We start from the raw sequence: 22530 nt of genomic DNA, 5'->3' as shown, positions 1-22530 counted from the left end.
ACACAATCGCTTACCATGGAACTATTGCAGCGGATAGACTTCAGTACCTAAATGGAAGAATAGCACAGAGCATATCCTGGATTAATAAAGGTATCAAAGAACACGCCCATCTCGTTTCATGAGAAACAGTTAGGGAACAATGAGGTCCTTTAGCAGCCTGAATCTAATGCAGCATAACTAAGGCTACGTTCACACTGCAGGCAAAAGCGCATCAAATCCGATTTTTTTTTTACCCCATGCGACCCATATCTGATCAGGGTATGACAGTGTGAACGGCACAAATCCGATCTGGGTCATTTTCGTATGTGGTACTGAATCCGATACATATCCGATGTTTTAGAAAGCGACTGCTGTGTGAACGGTCAAGTCGCATTAAATCCGTCTTTTACGTCACTGACACAAGACAGACGCCAATTATCAGTGCCGGAGAAGCGCCCGAGAAGACATCGCGAACGCTTCCTGGCCGTCCCGTGTAGATGTCAGTGAAACTGTTGGGAAGACAACGTGAACATTTTATTTGTACTGTATAATCTGACAGAAATCTGCAACTATCCTTTGAAGCACCGCTCCTCTCTAAAACAGCAATAAGGATAATTATTAGGTTATAACCTAATAATTAATCTACTGTAAACTGTAAAAATTAGGAAACGTAAAGTCCGAAGTCTTTATATTAAGGGCCATCAGTCAAACAATATTGTTTGCTCTGGGTCACACTGAGTGTCACCGCTTTGAAGGTTCACACTAGAGTGTGTTTGCTGTCCCGTTTTATTTGTAGTGTGAACAAGCAGACAAAAAAATCGGATTTGATCAAAAAATCGGAATTGAGCATTAAGACCTGCTGTGTGAGCATAGCCTAAGTTTCATCAAAGATGACAGCTTTACACTTAATCTTAAAAGCATGGTCTTTCTGTTGCCTGAATTAAAACTGGTTTCACAACATAGGAGCCTTTAAAAAAAACTGCCTTGAGAAAAGCGTTGTGAATAAGTGCTAAATGAAAGTGGAAGGCTCTGCCTCCTATTTTACTTTTGGAAACTCCAGAAATCACAATTAAGCTTCCACTCTGAGAGCAAGATCCTCTATTGGATTAATGTGCTCTTTAAAGTATCATGGGGCCTGATCATTCAGGGCTTTGTATGCGAGAAAGCCAGTGAAGAGAGGCTAATATGGGAAGAGTATCACCTCTTGTTCTAGTTCCTATCAGTACTCTCACAGGAACTTTTTGAATCAGTTGAAGGCTCCTCAGGGAAACTGTCACAATTTGTAGAAAAGAAGACCCACTGCAGGACTCAAAATCAGGCTGAAGTTAAAAGACAGAAAAGCTTTTATTGAGGTAAATTCAGAACATAAAATGACATGCAGTCATAAAGCAAGAACACATACAAGGTAGGAATATAAACAGACAACAAGCACACTGACAATACAGAAAGGTAATTAAGGCAGAGTGGAGACACCTGGGAAACCAGACACAGCTGAACCAGACGAGGCCAGGGGAAGTAAAACCAAAACCAAGGCGCAAAAGACAAATGTCTATTTAAATAAAACAGGGAGTAGCATTGCAGAGGAACATGAAACACAGTGACAAACGCTCGAAACAAAACAGAAAGGCATGCCAGAAAGTCTAGACCAAACTAAAGGAAGGAATCAAGTAACAACTAAAAAACACCAAAGAGAAAACAGAAGAAACTAAAGACTAAGAATCCTAAAGACCTGAATCAAACTGAGAAACAAAAGAGAAAGGGATTAAGAGAGGAGGCCATGAATCAACTGGAAGTTACATAGAACTAGAATCAATAAATGAAACGTACGCGTAAGCAAGAAAACAAGAACCAAAAACAATGAGACTAAGTAAGGAAAATCCAGAATATAGAGATCATAACCAGATAGAGAGTACTTCATAATTCTTAATAACTACGTGATTCAGGAGTCCAAAATCCAGGACCTTAACACAACATAACATTTGGGACAGCTTAACAAATAACAATAGTCCAACCAAGCAAACATCAGTATAAGGCTCAATAGCCCAAGAGGCAATATCCTAAATTTGTTTCTTTTTGGCTCCTATTCTGCTGTAAAACATTTCTAATCTACTGTAAACTCTTCAACAGACACTTAACATCTGTAAACTGCATGTCAGGCTCTTTTAAGGATCTCTTAAGATAAAAACCTTTCATTTTCAATGTTTCAAGTTAGATTTCTTATGCTGTGTGTCATTGTCCTGGGTGTGACCCAGTGTTTTGTGTTTAATTTATATTTCTTGTTAATTGTATTCATGGTTTAAGTTCTCTTGATGTTATATTTAGCCTGTTTCTCAGTGTCATGTCTGCATCTTTGTGAACTGTCTCATGTTTCCTGATTTATTTTGATAGTCTCAGTCCTGCGTGCAATGTATCCAGTTTTGCTTCCCCTTGTCTTGTTATGTTTGATCACTCCCAGCCGTGCTGTCCTCCTGTGGCTTATTTCCTCCTTATCACTCAGTGTATTTAAGCCCTGTGTTTCTCTCTGGCAGTGTTGTACCCTTGTCGTGCTGTGGTTTCCCCTCTGTGTTTCTGGTAACCGTCTAGTTCTTTGTTCAGTTTTGTTTCAAGTTTCCCCAGTTTTTCTGGTTAGTGCTACATGCTTTGAGTTTTAGTTTCATGTTCAAGTTCGCCAGCAAATGAAGCTGCGTTTTGAGTTTAATTTTTCCATCTCGTGAGTCCTGCAATTGGGTCCCATTTCCTGCCTGCCACACAGCAAACCTTGACACTAAATAAGTTCAGTGGGACTTGAAAATTGAGGTGCTATGAAACAGGGTATGTAGTGCCTTATTAAAAACATTACTTGTATTACAAAGACATGGTGTTTGCCTCTGTTGAAACAAATTCAGTCCTGCAATTTAAAATTTGTCCATAATAATATTATTATATACTGCAATATAAATCTCCTTTCTTCTTGTTCTTTTTCATCTTCTTACACCTCGATCCTTTAAGGGTCACCACAGCTCCTCTTTCATACTGAACCTTCTGCATATAATCCACCTGTGTGTACTTCCCTTCATTTATGTTCCTTTGTCTTCTTGAAATATATTTTCACCATAGTCATTTTGATTCCTTCCGCTAAATCTGCTACCATGTGGTTTTTTTGGGGTTTTTTTTGCATTTCTCTCCTTAACAACAATTATAATCCACACCTCCTCATCTCCTCTCTTCTATTATATGCCTGCTAAAGGTATCACTCTCTCCCCCTGAGAACACTCTCGCTCTTTCATCCAATCCATATCAAATTTTCTTCTTATCTATAGTAAGAAGCAATAGTAGAAGAGTTTGAATTTACTAATGTTCCCCTGTGCATTGTTTCCCTTCTACCTGGTCTCTTGCAAATACAATATATCTACATCCAAATCAAATCAAATCACTTTTATTGTCACATCACATGTGCAGGTAGATTGGTACAGTACATGTGAGTGAAATTCTTGTGTGCGAGCTTCACAAGCAACAGAGTTGTGCAAAATACAATAATGTAAACAAGCAAAATACAAGAATGGCTACATCTGAAACTAATAAATATATGTACAATATATAATAGTATATGCATTTCTGGATGTGTATACTAAATATTTTTCTACGTGTGTGTGTGTGTGTATACACATATTTTACAAATTAAATAGAGTAAACAATAAATAAAATATATAAAAATATACAGAGTGAGACATGTGCAAAACAGTGGCATTACTGTACAGTATGGAGTGCATAATGTTAAAGTTCCAGTAGTGAAGCTGAGGTGTCTATGACGTGTTCAGCAGTCTGATGGCCTGGTGGAAAAAGCTGTCTCTCAGTCTGCTGGTTCGGGACCGGATGCTGCAGAACCTCCTTCCTGATGGAAGTAGTCTGAACAGTTTATGGCTGGGGTGACTGGAGTCCTTGATGATCCTCCCCGCTTTCCTCAGGCACCACTTCCTGTAGATGTCTTGGAGGGAGGGAAGCTCACCTCCAATTATCCGTTCTGAGCACCGCACTACTCGCTGGAGAGCTTTGCAGTTGTAGGCGGTGCTGTTGCCATACCAGGTGGTGATGCATCCAGTGAGGATGCTCTCAATGGCACAGTGATAGAAGGTCCTGAGGATGTGGGGGCTCATGCCGAATCTTTTCAGTCTCCTGAGAAAGAAGAGGCGCTGCTGCGCCTTCTTCACTGTTTTGTTTGTGTGTACTGACCACGTAAGATCCTCAGCCAGGTGTACGCCAAGGAACCGGAAGCTGCTCACTCTCTCCACAGCAGCGCCGTTGATGGTGATGGGGGTGTGTACTTCTCTGCACCTCCGGAAGTCCACTATCAACTCCTTTGTCTTTGCGACGTTGAGGGTGAGATGGTTGTCTTGACACCAGTGGGTCAGGGCGCTGACCTCCTCCCTGTAAGCTGTCTCATCACTGTTGGTGATAAGACCCACCACTGTAGTGTTGTCCGCAAACTTCACAATGATGTTGGAGTTGTTAGTGGCTGTGCAGTCGTAGGTGTAGAGTGAGTACAGGAGAGGGCTCAGTACACACCCCTGTGGAGCACCAGTGTTCAGTGTGATGGGGGATGAGGTGATGCTGCCCAGTCTGACCACTTGGCGTCTGTCAGACAGGAAGCTAAGGATCCAGCTGCAGAGGGAGCTGCTCAGTCCTAGATCCTGCAGTTTCCTGTCCAGCTTTGAGGGAACGATGGTATTGAATGCTGAGCTGTAATCTACAAACAGCATTCTCACATACGTGTCTCTCTTCTCCAGGTGTGACAGGGCAGTGTGTAGTGTCAGGGCTATGGCATCATCGGTGGACCTGTTGTGGCGGTATGCGAACTGTAGAGGGTCCAGTGAGTCGGGTAGTGCAGAGCGGATGAAGTCCCTGACCAGCTTCTCGAAGCATTTGCTCACGATGGGGGTCAGGGCTACAGGTCGCCAGTCGTTCAATGAGGAGATGGTGGAGGATTTGGGTACAGGGACGATGGTGGCCATTTTGAAGCAGGCTGGGACTACAGACAGAGAGAGGGAAAGGTTGAAGATATCATATCCTTATATCATATCATACCAGATCTCTCTTTTTACCAAGCCAGTGTCCCTATATTTAAAGTCCCTATGCCTACCTTTCCTTCTCTCTCACTTCCTCTGAACATGCCTTCCCCCTCGCCTCTTTTGTCTCCAGTGGTAAGTTTACACCGGCACCCCAATTGCTCAAAAGCACTGGATGTGGTTGCTGTTATTCTGGCTCGAAATGATCTAGAATGCAAGTCTTATCTGCGCATCAGACCCATTCACCTTGAAATTCATTAAATTTATGAATATAATCACTGAGTCAGCCCAAGCAAAGTCCAACTTCCACCGAACAGGTCTGACTTATTGCTATCAATATGAACCCAGTTCTTAGTATGGTTTCAAAACGACTCATACCCCACACTTCCAAAGTGCCATCTACAGCAGCAGTCCCCAACACCCGGGCCTCGGACCGGTACCGGTCCGTGAGTCGCGAGAGTTGAGGCTCAGGTGTGAAATGTATGGTTTTCAGCGTTATTTTGTTATCGTTTTTATCGTTTACTCGGTTTTCCTGGGTCTTTTCACATGTGTTATGAATAAATCTTCTTTTTTTCGGTACCGGTACTAGTTTTATTTTGTTGTATTTATCCGCGACACATTAAAGGCCGGTCCGGGAAAATATTGTTGGGCATAAACTGGTCCGTGGCGCAAAAAAGGTTGGGGACCGCTGATCTACAGGACAACCCAAGGGACGTGATCAAATGCCTTTTACAAATGTGCAAAAAATATGTAGACTGTTTGAGCAAAACCCCATACACCTTCAAAGATCCTTGAGAGGATAAAGAGCTGGTCCAGTGTTCCACAACCAGAACAAAAGTTATATTGTTCTGTCTGATGCCGAGGTTCAGCAAAAGGACAGGCTTTTCTCTCTATTATACGGTGGCCCTGAGAGGCCAAACGGACTGCAACTTCCCTATTTACACACAGTTTGATGCACTGAACAACACACAAACGAAGAAAGCCACGCCCCCAACCAGACCATAGCTCTGCCTGCAGGAGAACTTTCACCAAGGTCAACCCACGGAAAGCTGCTGGACCAGACAACATCCCAGGTCGACTGCGCTGATCAGCTGGCCGATGTCGTCACAGACATTTTTAACTCATCGCTGAGCCAGATGATCGTCCCAGCATGCTTAAAGTCCACCACCATCATCCCAGTGCCAAGGAAATCCTCAGTATCCTGCCTGATGACTACCGTCGAATCACCCTGACCCACATCATCATGAAGTGCTTTGAGACACTTGTCAAGGCACATGTGAAGAGCAACGTCCCCTGCTCACTGGATCCGCTGCAGTTTGCATACCGGCTGAACAGGTCGACTGAGGATGCCATTGCCACTGCACTTAACCTCTGCCTTTCCCACCTGGACAAGAAAGACACTTATGTCAGAATGCTGTTCATAGACCTTAGCTCAGCATTCAACACCATTATCCCCCAATAACTGTTTGAGAAACTCAGCAAGCTGGGACTGAGCGCCTCTCTCTGCAACTGATACTAGATTTCCTGTCAGAGAGGCCTCAGTCTGTCCGAATCAGTGACATCTCCAGCGCCATCAGACTGAGCACAGGAGCTCCTCAGGGCTGTTCTCAGCCCACTGTTGTTCACTCTCCAGACACACAACTGCACCGCCCTACACAGCTCTAACCACATCATCAAGTTTGCTGACGACACAACTGGGGTTGGACTCATCAGCAGCAACGGCGTACAGAGATGAGGTTCAGCATCTCAACATCTCAAATGACCTCTGTTAGGATGCCTGGGTCGTTGACCCAGGGTTTTTGAGTTTATTATATTTATAATTTCTAGTCTTTGGTTTCTTTGAGTTCTGTCTTATGGTTTATGTCTCTGTCTTCTCTAGTTGCTCTGTCTCCCCTGTCAGCTGTATTCCCTTGTCTAGTTCGCGTCTCTGTGTATCCTTAGTTGCTATATCTCCGTGTCCAGTCAGTGTCTGTGTCTGCCCTGGTCCCACGTCTCTGTTCCCTCTGTTGCAGTGCATGCGAGTCTGTGTCTTTAGTTCAGTCAGTGTCATGTTTCCTGTTTTATTTTGAAGGTCCTTGTCTGAGGTTAATGTATCTGGTTTCGCTTCCCCTTGTCTCGTTAGGCCTGATTTGCCCCAGCTGTGTTTCCCTCCTGTTATTCATTCCCTGATTGCTCCCTCTGTGTATTTAAGCCCTGTGTTTCTCTGTGTCTGTGTTGCGATCTACCGTTTACCTAGCTGTGTGTTCTGTCAGGCCTCCGGTGTAAGTTTATTTTGATTTTTTCCAGTTATGTTATATTTGAGTTTAACATTAAAGCTGTTTTGAGTTCACATCTGTCTCCGGGGTCTGCACCTTGGGTCCTATTCCTGTCTGCACACAGCCGCTCATAACAGACCTCGCCTGGATGACCAACACCACCTGCTGTTCATCCACACTGAAACGACTGAAAAATAGTGATGTGCGGATCGATACTGAAATATCGATTCCTCAGATACCAGTCATTTATGTTCTATAATCGATTCTCACATTAAAATATCAATATTTTAGTAATTTAGGGTAAATTTGTAGTTTATCATTAACAGGAACACAGTGGAAAGAAACTATATCATTCGGATTGTCAACATTGGAAGGAACTACTTCCTCTTCTGCCTTTCATAGTCATGTGCAAAATACAGCTGTATAAATGTGTCCAGCCCCTTGGCGTGTGCACTCACAACAATGGCTGAGTGTAATTGGAGTTACATGCAGACGTATTTTACCTCCACAAACAGCCGAGATGTGGTTTGCAATACATGTGGCAAGACAGTGAGGTGTTGTGGCAACACCACTAACCTCGTGAAATACCTCACAGTAAATCAGATCACAGAATATGACGAGCTTATGTTGAGGCGAACTGAAGAGGAGGACAGGGACAGGTGCTGCTAGGGCGAGACAGACGTCTCTCACTGAATCCTTTAGTGCTGCAGGTAGGCAGCGTGCTCAAATAGCGCACAACTTCAGTTTTTTTATTTCTATATGATGAATTCTGCATTATTAAGTGATAAGAGCAAGTAATATGATGTCCTGTAATCATGATGATGCTATAATTTGAGATACAATAAAAGATACAATAAATAAAGTAAGTTTTTGTACAAAGTATCGGTATCGGATCAGTATCGTCGATACCACCCTGAATTTTTTTTCGGATCGGAAAGGAAATCAGTGGTATCGCACATCACTACTGAAAACGCTTACGTGCCATGCGTGAAACATAAGACGATTCGACCTGCGTCATTTCTGTCTGACGTTTATTTACTTTCTGGCTCTTTGAAACATGGCAGCAAAATGTGGAGGCAAAGCACCGAGTTTTTTAAATGGACTGACATTGAGGTGGAGTTGTTGCTGCGAGTAACACAAAAGTACAAAGTTGCAAAAGCGAGTGACTATCAAAGAATCTGAAGAAAAGCTATCTGGAGCATGTACATTGCATATTAATCTTTAATAGGGCTGTCAAAATTGAGCACAAACAAAACAACTGCTGTATTATGCCCTCTGCTATCTTAGTTTAATTGGTCACATGACTGCATCACATGACTAAAATGTGTCATGGTTTGCCCCCTGTTTTCGCAGTCCACATTGATCCTTTTACATTAGTCTTAAGTGTATATTTATTCTCTTCTTACCGTATATTTATTGTTGTTTTTTTGCACTGAATGGAACTGAAGACTTGTTGTCTCATCTCTCTATATACTGTACTGTTTATAGCAGAGATGACAATAAAGTTTACTTCAACTTTGATAAACTTTCCCAGGGAGGCCGAGGACTTTGATCCCTGTGAAGTTAGAACACACCTTCTTAAAAACAGAGGGACCCACTACCCCACTCCGCCAATCCAGAGGCATTGCACCATCCCTCAATATGTATACAAATATGTATGGATACAAATTCACTTGAGGCCAAAGACAATACAATATATGTTTTATTTTGTTTTTATGTGTTTTGAAAAGCTAAGCATAAAAGCTACTGGTTCCATCTATGTGAAACATAATACTTTAATTAATGCTGCTTGTCCACAGTTTATCATTTTGTTTGGGGCTTTGAACTCCCACATGTTTTGAAAGGCAGTTCATTTGGTAAAAAACAACAACAACAAAAAACAAAGAAGAAGAAGAATAGCCTTTCTGTAAAATTCATGCAGAATTAAACAATAAACAATAAACCTGTGTCCCTTTGCTTGTGGCTTTGGTTTAATAATTGTACTTCTGTATAATCAGACTAACCACAAAAAAGTCACACTTTATGTTTGAAACCTTACTTAAAGCAATAAAGAACAAAGAAAGCTAACTAAATTATTTTAAGTTTAAAATTATTTGCATCACTGTAAAAAATATAAAAACTCCATCTCTGATTTTATTGGTCAACAAAGCTGAATGGGAGCCACACATAAATATTCCATTAAGATTCTCACATTATTATCAGCACACCATTACCGCTAGTCCATTATGGCATACAAGCGTCACATTGAAGGTATGTTCCAGTCCAACAGAGCAGTGTTTGACTTCACTGTTACCTCTGCTATAACATTAATATCACACATTAATCTTGGCTGCAATCCCACAGCGTATCTTTGGGGACTAACTGCATTACTGGAACGATGCTGTGCTCATACTGATGCTGTGAGGGATGTATCAGGGGAGCTATGAAAGACCACATAATTAACTCGCGGGCCAACCAAATAAGTCATATTCAGATAAATTATTCAGTATTTGCAGGCGTATGAATGTGCTGCCTCCTCATATTGCAGGCAACACAACAGTGACTTACTGAAACATTAGCAGTTCATTGCTGTCCAATTTATTACAATGCTGGGTCATTTCCATGAGGATACAAATTACAGATTCAGTGGGGCCTACTCTTGCATGTGGAATGCTAAAGAGTCTGTGCAGAGAGCAAAGACAACCACAACCCGAACCTGTGAAAGATGGCAGTTTTTAAGGAATCTGGAAAACAAAAATCACAAAATGATAGAAAACTACAAATTTGTGTGTTGAAAATTCTAAATTGAAACAAACAGAACAGAAGAAAAGGTACAGAAACATAAGCACTTCCTTACTTTTTTGTTGTTCTGGTCAGTCTGTGTTTTACTTTCTGACATTTCCTCTCATCCCCTCTTCTTCTGCAGATAGAGCTGAGTAAATAAAACGAGTCAATAAAATGTGAAGGCCAAAACCGCTTTTGTGGGGTACAAAATATTTGCATAATCACATTAGTTACACCTTGTCTGTGAAGGTTCTCAGTCATCCAGGTCATCGTAGTCAAAGGAGCTTGCAAAGAAAAGCGTCTGGACTTCTTTAAGTTGCTTGAAGACGTTTCACCTCTCATCCGAGAAGCTTCTTCAGTTCTAAGGTCAAATGGTGGAGAGTCCCAGATATACACCTAGTGGGAGTAACCCCCCACAGAGGGACAAAAGGACCCCCTGATGATCCTCTAATCGCCTGAGCCAAGGTGTGAAACTGGGTGTGGGTCCCAATCAGCCAGAGTTTCGGGTGTGTTCATTGTGAAACCTGGCCCCACCTTATCATGCGAATTCCTGAGGTCAGATGGCCCAGGATGTGAGTGGGCGTTAAGGCGTCTGGGAAGGGATCTCAAAACTGGATTATAGATGGCAGACAGTTGGTGTCGTAAACCACCGCCTCTGTTCAAAGATGGTCGCTCACAGTGGACATAGATGGCTTCTTTCACTCCTCTTTCAAACCATCTGTCCTCTCTGTCCAAAATGTGAACATTTTTTTTTGCATTTCTACACTCTTCATTCTTCAATCTTTATTCAAGAGGTTTAAACAAATTATTGTCAATTATTACCCTTTCATGCATAGTGGTCACTACAGTGGACAGCTATTCAAAGGCTGTTTTCTTGTATTTGTGTCATTGTTGATGGTATACTTGCTCATAAACCACTATGTTGAACACTGATGTGTCACTCCATACCCTGCCACCCACCGGTCATTTAATGTTACTATAGATGTTTGACATGTTTCATTGCAGTTTTTTATTGTTTTGTTTAATTGTTTTGTTTTAATTGTTATTCAACCCTGTCATGCATGAATTATGATAGCCTCAATCAGGATTTTTTTCCTCAAGTATTTTTATTCATCTTTTCATTCTTAAAGATGAATAGAAATACTTAAGAAAAAAATCCTGATTGAGGTTGTCATAATTCATACATGAAAGGGTTAATTCTAAGGATTTTTAAATGCTGCATTTTTAAATACAGTCAATGAATTTCTTTTCTCTACAGCTTAAAGACATCATGAAATGCTGTTTCCTCCCTTGAGATGCTCTGCCAGGCCTTTATTTAAGTAACTTTCAGTTACTGCTTGTTTGTGGGTCTCTGTGCATTCAGCTTTGTCTTCAGTAAAGCATCCTCTGATGGGTTGGGATCAAATGACTAATTGACAAACGGACAAATATCCCATTTCTTTGCCTTGAAAAACCCTTGTGTCACTTTTTACAGTATGCTTTGGGTCATTGTTTGCACATATGAAGCACTGTTGGATCACTTTTGCAGTCTTGGTTGTATAAATCTGAGCAGAGAGAATAACCTTGTACACTTCAGAATTCACCTGCTGCCTCTATCTATGCCCATGCCATAAGATTTACATTATGAACTGTTTATCTCCTTCGCTGTATTCTCTGAATTTAATTTAATTTGGTATTAATTAGTTAATTTTATTTAGTTTCCCCCTGCATTAAAGTCTAGATTGTCTTACAAATGAAGAAACATTCTAATAATGATGACTGAAAATTGTGAAAAAGCCAGCACTTCAGGTTAGATTCATCTTCCAAGCAAACATGATCAAAATAATACTATTTTACGGCAGAATGGTGAGCGTGCAAGAAAAAGAGTCCACATGCTTGTATGTGAAAGAATTTAATAGCTGCTAAGCTTACAAGGCAAAGAAGTGGCCCGGAACAAAACCCTGAATCAAATGACTCCAGGGGTGCTGTTTTGAGGTCGCTGATGTTGACCTCCGTTTTGAAGAGGGCCAAACAAAGTGTGACATATCTTTAAAGCTTCTCTGTGGCCCCGTAGCTGCACTGCAAACAGAGCACAGTGCAAAGATTAAAGCTCTTTGTTACCATGGAGATCAGGACTGAGGCCGACACTTGACAGGTGAATGGAAAGAGAGGAGAGGAGGGGTTAATTGACAATAGGGGGTGGGTTCAAATCTCACCCTTTACGCTCATTGGTCCGCTTTGCATCACGTTGCCTGTATGGAATGCAAACGAAAGAGTCGCTTCGGTCTACCCTCCCTAGGCCAAGTCTCCTTTGCCGCTGTTTCTTCTGCCGTTGCTGGAGTGCTCCGAGTCTGTTGGGCGCAGCGAGCCACCGTCCAGTGTAGAATATCAGGAGAAACACTGAGCGAGAGCAGTCAGAAGGAGAAGCGACGAAACAAGGTTTTCGGCAACGGTAAGGTCACGTATATTTGGCTTCTTGGCGCAGGATGTCACGGTTCGTACAAGGGTCACATACCTGTTTGTATGTGTTTATATGTGCTTCGGAACGCGTGAGGTTAGTCGATAGCACAAGCAGACGTCTACACGGGCCCCAGAACAGCAGCAAGCGTTTTTCTAGCTGACTTGCTAACGTCGACGTTAGTTTAAGTGCTAAGTTTACTGTTCAAATCCTCATATAGGAACAAAATTGTGTTATTATTATGAATAACAACAATTCAGATGTAGCTAACGTTAGCTAGTTTTGTAATGGAATTCATTGCCAGCAGGAAAGGAGTAAAAATGCTTATGAATGAGACAGCGCATGAGCGAAACGTTTAAATGCAATGTTTTGGCCAATAATAAGCCTCCCTTTTTGTTTTTAATTGACAACAGTGTCTGTAGGGTGTAGCTTTGCTAATTTTGAAATGCTAGGCAAAGTTGGCCAAGTGGATACCAACAAGGAGCTGTGGCCCCTAAGGTCATGACATTTGGCATAAAGGAGGTAGTTATGTTGACAAGTGAAGGTCAACACAGCCGATGGCCCGGGCCCTTTAAAAAGCTGCATGGAACAGTCTGTCCATTTAAGGAAAATTAGCAGTGCTTTTAGGAGCAGAAATCTGTGAGGCAGAAAAACAGAAAAACTCACCCAAACTAAAGCACAACCTCTTGGATGGTCTCTACTACACTACAAGCCATGATAATGAGGTCCACTTTAAGGACTCTAAAGTAGTGGAGCTTGGTCTTTGACTTTCATGGGCTCCAGATGTGTGTGTTTGAACACCTGTCGGTTATTTTGGCCTTCCTCCTGAGTTGTAAGCCTCAGTTTAAAACCATCCACGCTATGAATGTGGTTTTAGTGCTATAAATTTGGCCATTTTAACATGGAAGTTTCTGGGAATTTTGGAGCCAGCCTCAAGTGGCATCTAGAGGAACTAGAGTTTTGTTTTTTCCTTTTTCTTGTTGGCTTCATTTTTCGCCTTGACGGTAGTCACACGAAGTGATGGAGAGCCTGTCACTATTGTGGCTCAAAGACCCTCTCCATCATCATCTGGACACCAGCTGCAGCCATTAATGGTTTTTTCACGGAGTTACCTAGATTACCTTTACAGTTTCTTCCAGATAGCTCTTGAACAAATGTTGGATTTCTTTTAAAGCCACAGTTATAATTTAAATTAAAATCAGATTAAGCAGAACAACTACAGGTCCAGGCTTGGTTTGGTTTCTATGTTTTATTAAAATCTTATTAATTTTCAAAGTTCAGCTTATTAATTTACAGAGGGTGTTGTGCTTTACTTGCCTTGTTATGGCCTTGGTTTGAAGGTTATTTTGTACCTGATTTGCATCCGTTTCCTGGAGCCAGTGAGTTGAGACGGCCACTTCAAAAGGTGCTGCAAGATGGTGCCGAATATCACTGTAAAAAAACTGTGAGGCGTCAAAATCTATAAGCGGTATATAATTATGATGAGAATAATACTAAACTGTTAAACCTATATCCATGCCTATATTTAACTTGCAGTGAATCTTTTTTAGATTAGGGATGTTTACTGATTTGTAGCTGGGGGGGGGGGGGGGGGGGCAAGCATTTACATCACTTCAGCTCATACAAACAACTGACTAGTTGTCTGCAGCAGAAAAATAACACAGCAGGCTTAGGGAAGAAACTTGTAGATTTTCTACAGTGACACTGGGGTTAACTGAAGAAGAATTATGCATTATCCACTTAAAAGCATGTCAAGCTATTGTAGTAGAGGCTCCTTTAAAAACCTGAGAATAGTTAGTAGGGCTGAACGATTATGGAAAATAATCTAATTGCGATTTTTTTTTGCCCCAATATTGCGATTGCGATGCGATATGCGATTATTTTTTAAGGTCTTTGTCTTCTGTATTATTAAACAAAGACAAGCAATACATCATATAGTATGGCCAATACTATATTACATTAATTTTAAACTGTTCTTTCCTGGAAGACAGACCTCTGTTATGATGAAATGAGGTGATGCATGAATTGATGACTGACATTTTTATTTAACTTCTTCAATCACAACAGTATATTTGAACATACACAATAGTTTATTTTTAGCTTACAAACATCTGAGCATAAAGTGCTGACAAGGAACCCTGGTGTAAACATTAAAATGAAAGTCAGTACAATGTGCAGATTGCAGAAATATACATAAAAAAAAATCAGTGGCTTTACCACACTCAGTTTTTTGACATCTGTGAACTACTAGACAGTCATTCAATTAAAAAATAATATTAAATAAATAAAACTAATAAATAAAAAATACACACATCTTACTGATCTCTGCAGTCAGTAACATTACACATAAAGTGCAAACATAATAGCAATTGTATAAACACACACACAAACACGCCTTTAAAGTTTAAAGGCGTGAAATTGGACGGTCTAGCCTTCTGATTAGCTAATCAGAAGGCTAGTTCTGATTAGCGTCACCGCTGTCTCGGTGGAGTTTAATAAACTCGGCCGTCTGCTTCTTGCTATCTAAAATATAACCAGACACTGGTGTAAATTCTCGACTGTCTCATACTTCTGTTTAATAAGTTTTCTGTTTGACGTTTAGTCAGCTGTGTGAAAACCAAGGAGGAACCCACCCGGGGGATTAATAAAGTTTTATTTTATCTAATCTAATAACTTTAATCTCAGCCAAACCGATTTACTCACGAACAAACAAAACACTGAAAAAAGCCCAACAATAACATTTTTAGGTTGTCTAAGTGACTTATATATTACGTTTAACCCGAGCAGCGAAACTCCGCGGTGATCTGAAAATGATGTGCCGGGAGTTGTGCCGTTCTCGGCCGCATCAGTAATCCTCGAGCTCCCGGCTAGCTGTCGAGCTGGTGGGTAGCAGACGCCTCTGAAAACGTCGAAGCACTTTTGCAAATATGGGATATCTTGATAAACCGAGCAGATATTTGATGTTTACACAACTACTTTCTCGCCTGAAAATATGTTAAAAGTTTATTTTGTGACCCAGAAAGATTAGTATGAGTAATTTTAAAACTTAGTAGCGGCCGCCATTGCTGGAAACTGGAGTTTGGCTGGGCCGCGCTATGAATTCTGGGATATGGTAGTAATTTGGACAGCCTTATAATCGCAGTATAATCGCAGCCTTTGCGGTTAGAAAATTGCACTTGATCATGTCGCGATATTATCGCAAATGCGATATATCGTTCAGCCCTAATAGTTAGCCAGCTGTGAAAAATCAAGCAGAGATAATTAGTTACCCTTCAATTCCTATAGACAGCACCTGATCTGATGCTGTTATTCAAATTAATTATGGGCTTTTATCAGGTATTTATGAAAAGGTTTATTTGTTTATTTCACAAGAGAGAGAGAGAAGCCACACTTTGTTCCTATGTTTTGTTTAGAGATGAGCTCATTTACATATGCATACTGCTTTACATTTACTTGTGACTTGCAACTGCCTCTACCCTTCAGTACACAGTTTGTTCATTTTTATTATTATTATTTTTAAACTGCTTATTTATTTCAGGGTCACATAGTGGCTATAGCTGACACCGTATGAAAATGGACTTCTTCATTAAAGTAGATGACAATTCAGGTGAAATAATGCTATGACACACTGATGACCTTAAACTGCATCCCAGGGCCCATACATAGGTGTAAATTATTAGGTTGGCCTTTGGCTACATCCACATTAGTCCAGATAAATTTGAAAACTGCGTTTTCGTCTGAAAACGCTGTGCGTCCACACTATCGTTTTCAGTCGTTTTCACATTGTTGTTCATCCACATTTTAACGGCCGAAAATGCTTACGTTTCAGTACTGCGTGAAAAGCAAGACGATTTGTCTTGCTTCATTTCTGTCTTCTGTTTATTTACTTTCTGGCTCTTTGAAAAGTTGCAGCAAAACGTCGAGGAAAAGCACCGAGTTTTTTAAATGGACTAACAATGAGGTGGAGTTGTTGCTGCAAGTAACATTAAACTACAAAGTTGCAAAAGCAAGTGAGAATTAAAGAATTTGAAGAAAAGCTCTCTGGAGCATGTACATTTGATATTAATCTTTAACCCTTTAAGACCTACCATAGAACCAAGTACGCCAGAGCTTATATTATATTTTTACATGGTGTGGTGCCATTTTTGGGAGCATTTCAAGTTGCTATACATCAATACAACCATTATAGCCCAGATTTTAATAATATGTCTGCATTAAGTGCATAGTAATTACATAAATTGCAAAAAGTGCAATAAACTACAAAAAAAAATTTAAAATCGTTTTTGCTTTTTTAACATATATTTCTAGTTAGAGAAATTTAAGAGGCTTATCCCTCAAAACTGTAAATACAAAAAAGTTGCACAAAATAGTTTCCTACCACAGGAAATTTATTTTGAGTGTCTTCATAGTTTTATTTTTGAAATACACCAATTTTTATATACTGCAGGAAAAACGAAAATAAATATTATAGTGCAAATTTGCAAAAAAGCAGCATATGCATCAAAATAAACTATTTCCAGCAGTGCAATATGAGTTCTAAGCATCCCAGAAATGACACAGAAAGTCATAAAGTCAAAGATAACTTTTAAAAACACCAGTATAGGCTCATGAGGTCCTGATGGTAAAAAAAACTACATTTCCGCAAAAACGACGTCACTTCCGGTTTCGGGCATATAATGGTGGACATGCGAAAATTCGCGCTGACGTCTATTCCAACGTAGGAAGTGTTATGAACAGCTGATCGGATCGGCAAAGCGTGTTTCTGGAATATTATGTTTTTGTTGCTCCAAGCGCTTTTTATGCAGTTTTTGCAAAGCTATATGTGGAAGGAAACTGTGACCTAGGACAAGCTGATGGCATAAGATGTAAGTACAACTCCTCCGGTTTCATATGCAAAAAAAATTATTGCGCTAGCTTACGTGGTTTGAGAGCTAACGGGATTTAAAAATAGTTACGCAAAACAGAGCGTGCCCGCTCTGACCGGCTTTAAAGGGTTAATAGGGCTGTCAAAATTGAGCGCAAACAAAACAACTGCTGTATAATGCCTTCCGCTATCTTAGTTTAATTGGTCACATGACTGCACCACATCACTAAAATGTGTCATTGTTTTCGAAAAGGCTCCAGGTTCGCTGTCCACACTGCGACGCGAAAACGGCGTTTTCAAAAGTATCCGCTTTGGAGAGCGTTTTCAAAACGCTGCGTTTTCCTTGACCGAAAATGCCGTCTCAGTGTGGATGGAAGGCCAAAACGAAGAGAAAAAGATGCGTTTTCAAACGAACATGTATTAGTCTGGACATGGCCTGTGTGTCTACTTCAGTGTCTTTTAACATTATAAACATTGACTAAAGCTTTCTGTCAGAATGTCAACATGTGTTATGTTTTTCATAATTTTAAACCTGTTGAGTAACACATCTGTTATTTTGGGCACAAGATTTTGCTTCTGAAAGGTAGTAAATTAACACAGTTAAGCTCTCTCGGCTACTTCAAAATGACAAAGTGGCTTCTCTGTTATCCTTTGGATAAGCTCTAATTTTTGTTGTCTCTCTGGTTCCCTGTTGGCATTGATATATATTTAAAGGACTTTAAAGGAAGCACTACATTTCTATTTGCCTCTGCCTTATACCTGACCCAGTTTTCGCTTTCTTTTTTTTTCTGCTGGCATGAAAGACTCCTGAGAGTGATGCCCGAGAGACTGCTTTGATAGAATAGTTGGGATTGAAAAGCGTTGATAATCTCCAAGCTTCACCAGAACTATTTAATGGTGATATTTATAGATCAGAGAAAGAATCTTTCATTTCTCTGTCGGCACCACTTCAGCCTCTCAGTCTATGTGTGCTTTTCTGCCTGCTTTTTCTGTGTTTATTTGGAGAGGCATTAATAGTCTGAGACATTTTTAGCATCTACTGGAGCATTTTTCACCTTACAGTCTTAGCCCTTACTAAATGAGCCAGGGTCCTCTCTGGAGAGTAAAGTCAAAGTGTTTTGTATCTTCGCAGCATGAGCCTACATATGCTGGAACTGCACACACTCTCAGCACACTTAACCTGGAAAGCAGCCAGAGTCTCTTTGTGCTGGTCTACTCAGCTGTGGAAGGCAAGTTCCACAGCTGAATCGGAATCAGATGGCTCAATTACGCTTCCATGGTAGGCCTTTCCTTGGGATCAGAGGGTATCGCTATCTTACACACTTTAGCGAGGGCAGTGGCCTGCTTGCTGTGTTTGGACAAGCCCATCAGCTATCATCAGGCTCAGGGGATTCTCCCAGCATCACCAGAGTTCTCCAAGGAAATGCTTTTTCAGAACAAATGATCTTGACTCTGACTTGAGGTTCATTCCACTGAAAGAACAATGAAATCTGAGACCCTCTATAATTGAGGTCCTGCGTGGTCAAATAGCATTGAAGAGAAAGTTCTTCAGGACCTAATGTTGAGGACCTCCCACACACGGTGATATGACCCTCAAAGGTTTACCCACAATGCACTCTTTGAAATCTTCTCCAATTGATCATAAGAAAACAAATACGAGATACAAGTAATCACTATTTTTATCTGTTACACTGCATTGTAGACATTAAATGGGTGCAGTTCTACTATGATATTGATACTATGGTATATCATATGATATTAAACTTTATTTTTTCTACAAAGAGCTCTAATTCTGAACAAAAATTTAATTAGATTTGGGCTTTAGACTGTGACGTAATTTTTTTTATTTTTTTTTAAATCCGTAATTCTGATTGCTTAAATACTGGGGAAATACCAACTCACTCCATTTATGTTGAGCTTTTTTTTTTTTTTTTTTTTTGCAATTACTGACTGTCAAAGTTTGGCTTTGCTTAATTAATACACTAAAATTGGGTGGGAGGTACTGATTGGAAGGGAATGACCCATTAAAAGTTTAAATAAATAGGCCCAACCCTCTAAAATGATATTTTAGTTTCTTAGAGGTAGAGCAGGGCGATATGACCAAAAATATTTATCACGATATACATTTGAAAATTTGCGATAACGATATAACTAACGATATAATTGACACTAGCCAAAATACTTTACAACTCCACAACGTTATTAGTGCAAAGAAAACCCCATCAATGTATTTTCACTCAAACAAGCAGCTGTTTTTATGTGCATTAAAGTGATATAAAAATTTAACAGTGCAAATGCAAATTCCTTGCTGACAGTTTAACCAAAAGACATTTCCTGCTCCGACAATCCATCAAGCGGTGCGGGTTCGTAGCTTAGCAAAGTCGTACTAAATCATTCGACTGGTTTTCGAGCGCCGTGTACCACATAAAATCGTTTCGAAGTCAGTAAACACAACCAGAATTCATACATAAGGCTCACAGGATTATAAGCTGCACTGTCGATTTTCAGAAAAATCAAAGGATTGATTTTAAGTGTGCCGTATTTTCCAAAAAAGACTGTAATAACGACGGCCCGCTAGCATGCTCTACCAAAAATAGTGCTTTGTTGTGTATCTGACGGACGAAAGCTAAACCAGTTCCACACCACTGAAGTTGCAGCATTTTTACAAACCAATTCTGGTTCATCTGTTTCATTTAACGATCCGCTTTCACCCTTCTCATTCTGCGTCGCCGCCATGTGTTTATGTAAACCAGTGGTTCTTAACCTTGTTGGAGGTACCAAACCCCACCAGCTTCATATGCGCATTCACTGAACCCCTCTTTAGTGAAAAATAAAATGTGATTTTTTTTTACTGGTGCACAAAATGAGCCATGCATGTCATGGCGGAGGCTCTGCCGAACCCCTGAGACTGAGTCACTGAACCCCTAGGGTTCGATCGAACCCAGGTTAAGAACCACTGATGTAAACAAAGGCACTGCGCATGTGAGTTTTACACATATTCTATCACGATATTTCATTTTCTTATCGTTGCCCAACATTATACCGGTATTACTATGAAAGGTATGATATGGCCCAGCCCTACTTAGAGGTAAGGTCTTTGTGCAGAGGTTCTATTATAAGAGGCAATCTTGTACTTAACAAATGAAGCCATTAGGTGTGAGTAATAAAGACAGTGGGTCCCCATCCTAAGTTGGTCTTTTTGAACTTCGTTAGTTACTTTGACTTTAGTCAGAGCTGTTCGGCTAACTAGAGAGAATTAGTTTTGTCAATTTATGAAGTCTAAAGAAAAGCTTTTGAGACCTAACCAGTGTGTCAAAGGTAGCTCTGTTTATCTTTTTACAAGCAAAAATTATCATTGATAAAAATGAACTGGTAAAATCCTATCAATACCTTTTGAATAGTTAAACTAACACCAGTTATCAGTTTATCATTATATTGAATTTATTCCTATGTTTTAGGTTTGTCTGTCTTTATTTCTTTTCATTACCATAATAAATTTTGAGTGCCTTAAATTTTTTGCCACATTTGAAATTTTGCATAAAAGTTCCTTAGAACAAAATGCAATGCCCTACTTCAAATGGTTCATTAAATGTTTGTGAGATAGATGTCAACAAAATAGCCCCGGCAAACTCATGTTCATTTTGTCAGTCTGACTCATACCAATTTAATTTAATAATATCTTGCCTTTTTTGCCATCTGGCATCTTTAAATATCTTCATTATCCTCATCCTCAAATAATTTAGTTTGCCAACTTAACTTTAACCTAGACTTTTACCATCATAGCTCTTGTTAGGGTCTATTAGGCCCCTGGCTGAACACCTCCTTGCATCGTAATCACTTTGTTTTTGATAGCAGTTTTGGAGACTGAGCTTTAGGATGTTGAGTTTTATCATCAAAGAGCTGATATCTCACTGAGCCACACTATTGGTCTTTCCTTCCTGTTTTTAACCCCCCAACCCCCCTGCCACAGCTCTGTTAGCCAAGTGTGAGATTTCAGGCTTGCACTTCTGGATGCACTGCCAGCTAATCTATATGCTAATGAGAAGATGATAATCAATGAGGTTCACGCATGGTTGGCCCCAATCAATACTATGTTGCACCAGCAAACGACTCAAATAGCCACATTTCATACCGCCAGACAGTTGGGTGGCGTGTTAATGTTGTGGGGTAGAGCATAAGTATGCCATTATCCTTTGGTTTTTATCTTCCCAATTCCATGTAAATGAATTCTGTTGTCATTAAAGAGGAGTTTAAATTCAACTCTAAAGCTATCTCATTTCATTTTTATGAGGGGTTTTGCTGGTTTTCCTCTTTTGTTATTTTGTTTCTAAGCTTGATGTCCATACAGAAATCTTTGGCACCAATTATTCAAAGCCTTCAGTAATAAATCACTCTAGTCTAGTGTGTACACTGTTATTTTTTTTAAAAAAACTGTCAAGACATGCTGCAGATGAATAGTGTCACAAAAAAGTTGCAAAGGTTGAGAATAACAGTTGAATAGTTTGAGAGCTCATGTCAGCAGAGATAAAGCAATACCATGTCATGACTTAAGATGATGCTAGTCTCAGTTTCACAACTAATAATGAAACAATTTTGTGGATCAAAAATCTGTTTTGTTTTCTTAAAAAAAAAACAACCTCTCGTCCCTGTGGGATCTGGGAGCTTGAGCGCAGTGTCTTAGGCTACGTCCACACTAGCCCAGATAAATTTGAAAACTGCATTTTCGTCCGCACTATCGTTTTCAGTCATTTTCACAGAGTTGTGCGTCCACATTGAAACGGCCGAAAATGCTTATGTTCCAGTACTGCGCATGTGTGAAACGCAAGATGATTCGACCTGCCTGATTTCTGTCTGCTGTTTATTTACTTTCCGGCTCTTTCAAACATTGCAGCAAAATGTCGAGGAAAAGCACCGAGTTTTTTAAATGGACTAACAATGAGGTGGAGTTGTTGCTGCAAGTAACATTAAACTACAAAGTTGCAAAAGCAAGTGAGAATTAAAGAATTTGAAGAAAAGCTATCTGGAGCATGTACATTTGATATTAATCTTTAATAGGGTTGTCAAAATTGAGCGCAAGCAAAACAACTGCTGTATAATGCCCTCCGCTATCTTAGTTTAATTGGTCACATGACTGCAACACATGACTAAAATGTGTCAACGTTTTCGAAAAGGCTCCAGGTTTGCTGTCCA

General features: G+C 40.1%; 1 protein-coding gene across 1 annotated transcript in view; it reads left to right on the top strand.

Annotated features, from left to right (window-relative positions):
- The first annotated feature begins 12299 nt into the window (after nucleotides 1–12299).
- phc2b (polyhomeotic homolog 2b (Drosophila)) overlaps nucleotides 12300–22530 on the top strand; it is a 46387-nt gene continuing 36156 nt past the window's right edge. Inside the window, exon 1 of the mRNA XM_026167042.1 lies at nucleotides 12300–12470. The gene's annotated coding sequence lies outside the window, so the exon portion shown is untranslated. The remainder of the gene's footprint in view (nucleotides 12471–22530) is intronic.

Source organism: Astatotilapia calliptera, chromosome 5 (genome assembly GCF_900246225.1).
Source record: "Astatotilapia calliptera chromosome 5, fAstCal1.2, whole genome shotgun sequence".
NCBI classification, from domain to species: domain Eukaryota; kingdom Metazoa; phylum Chordata; class Actinopteri; order Cichliformes; family Cichlidae; genus Astatotilapia; species Astatotilapia calliptera.
The sequence above is the reverse complement of the archived record's forward strand: the minus strand, read 5'-3'. Positions and strand labels throughout refer to the sequence as shown.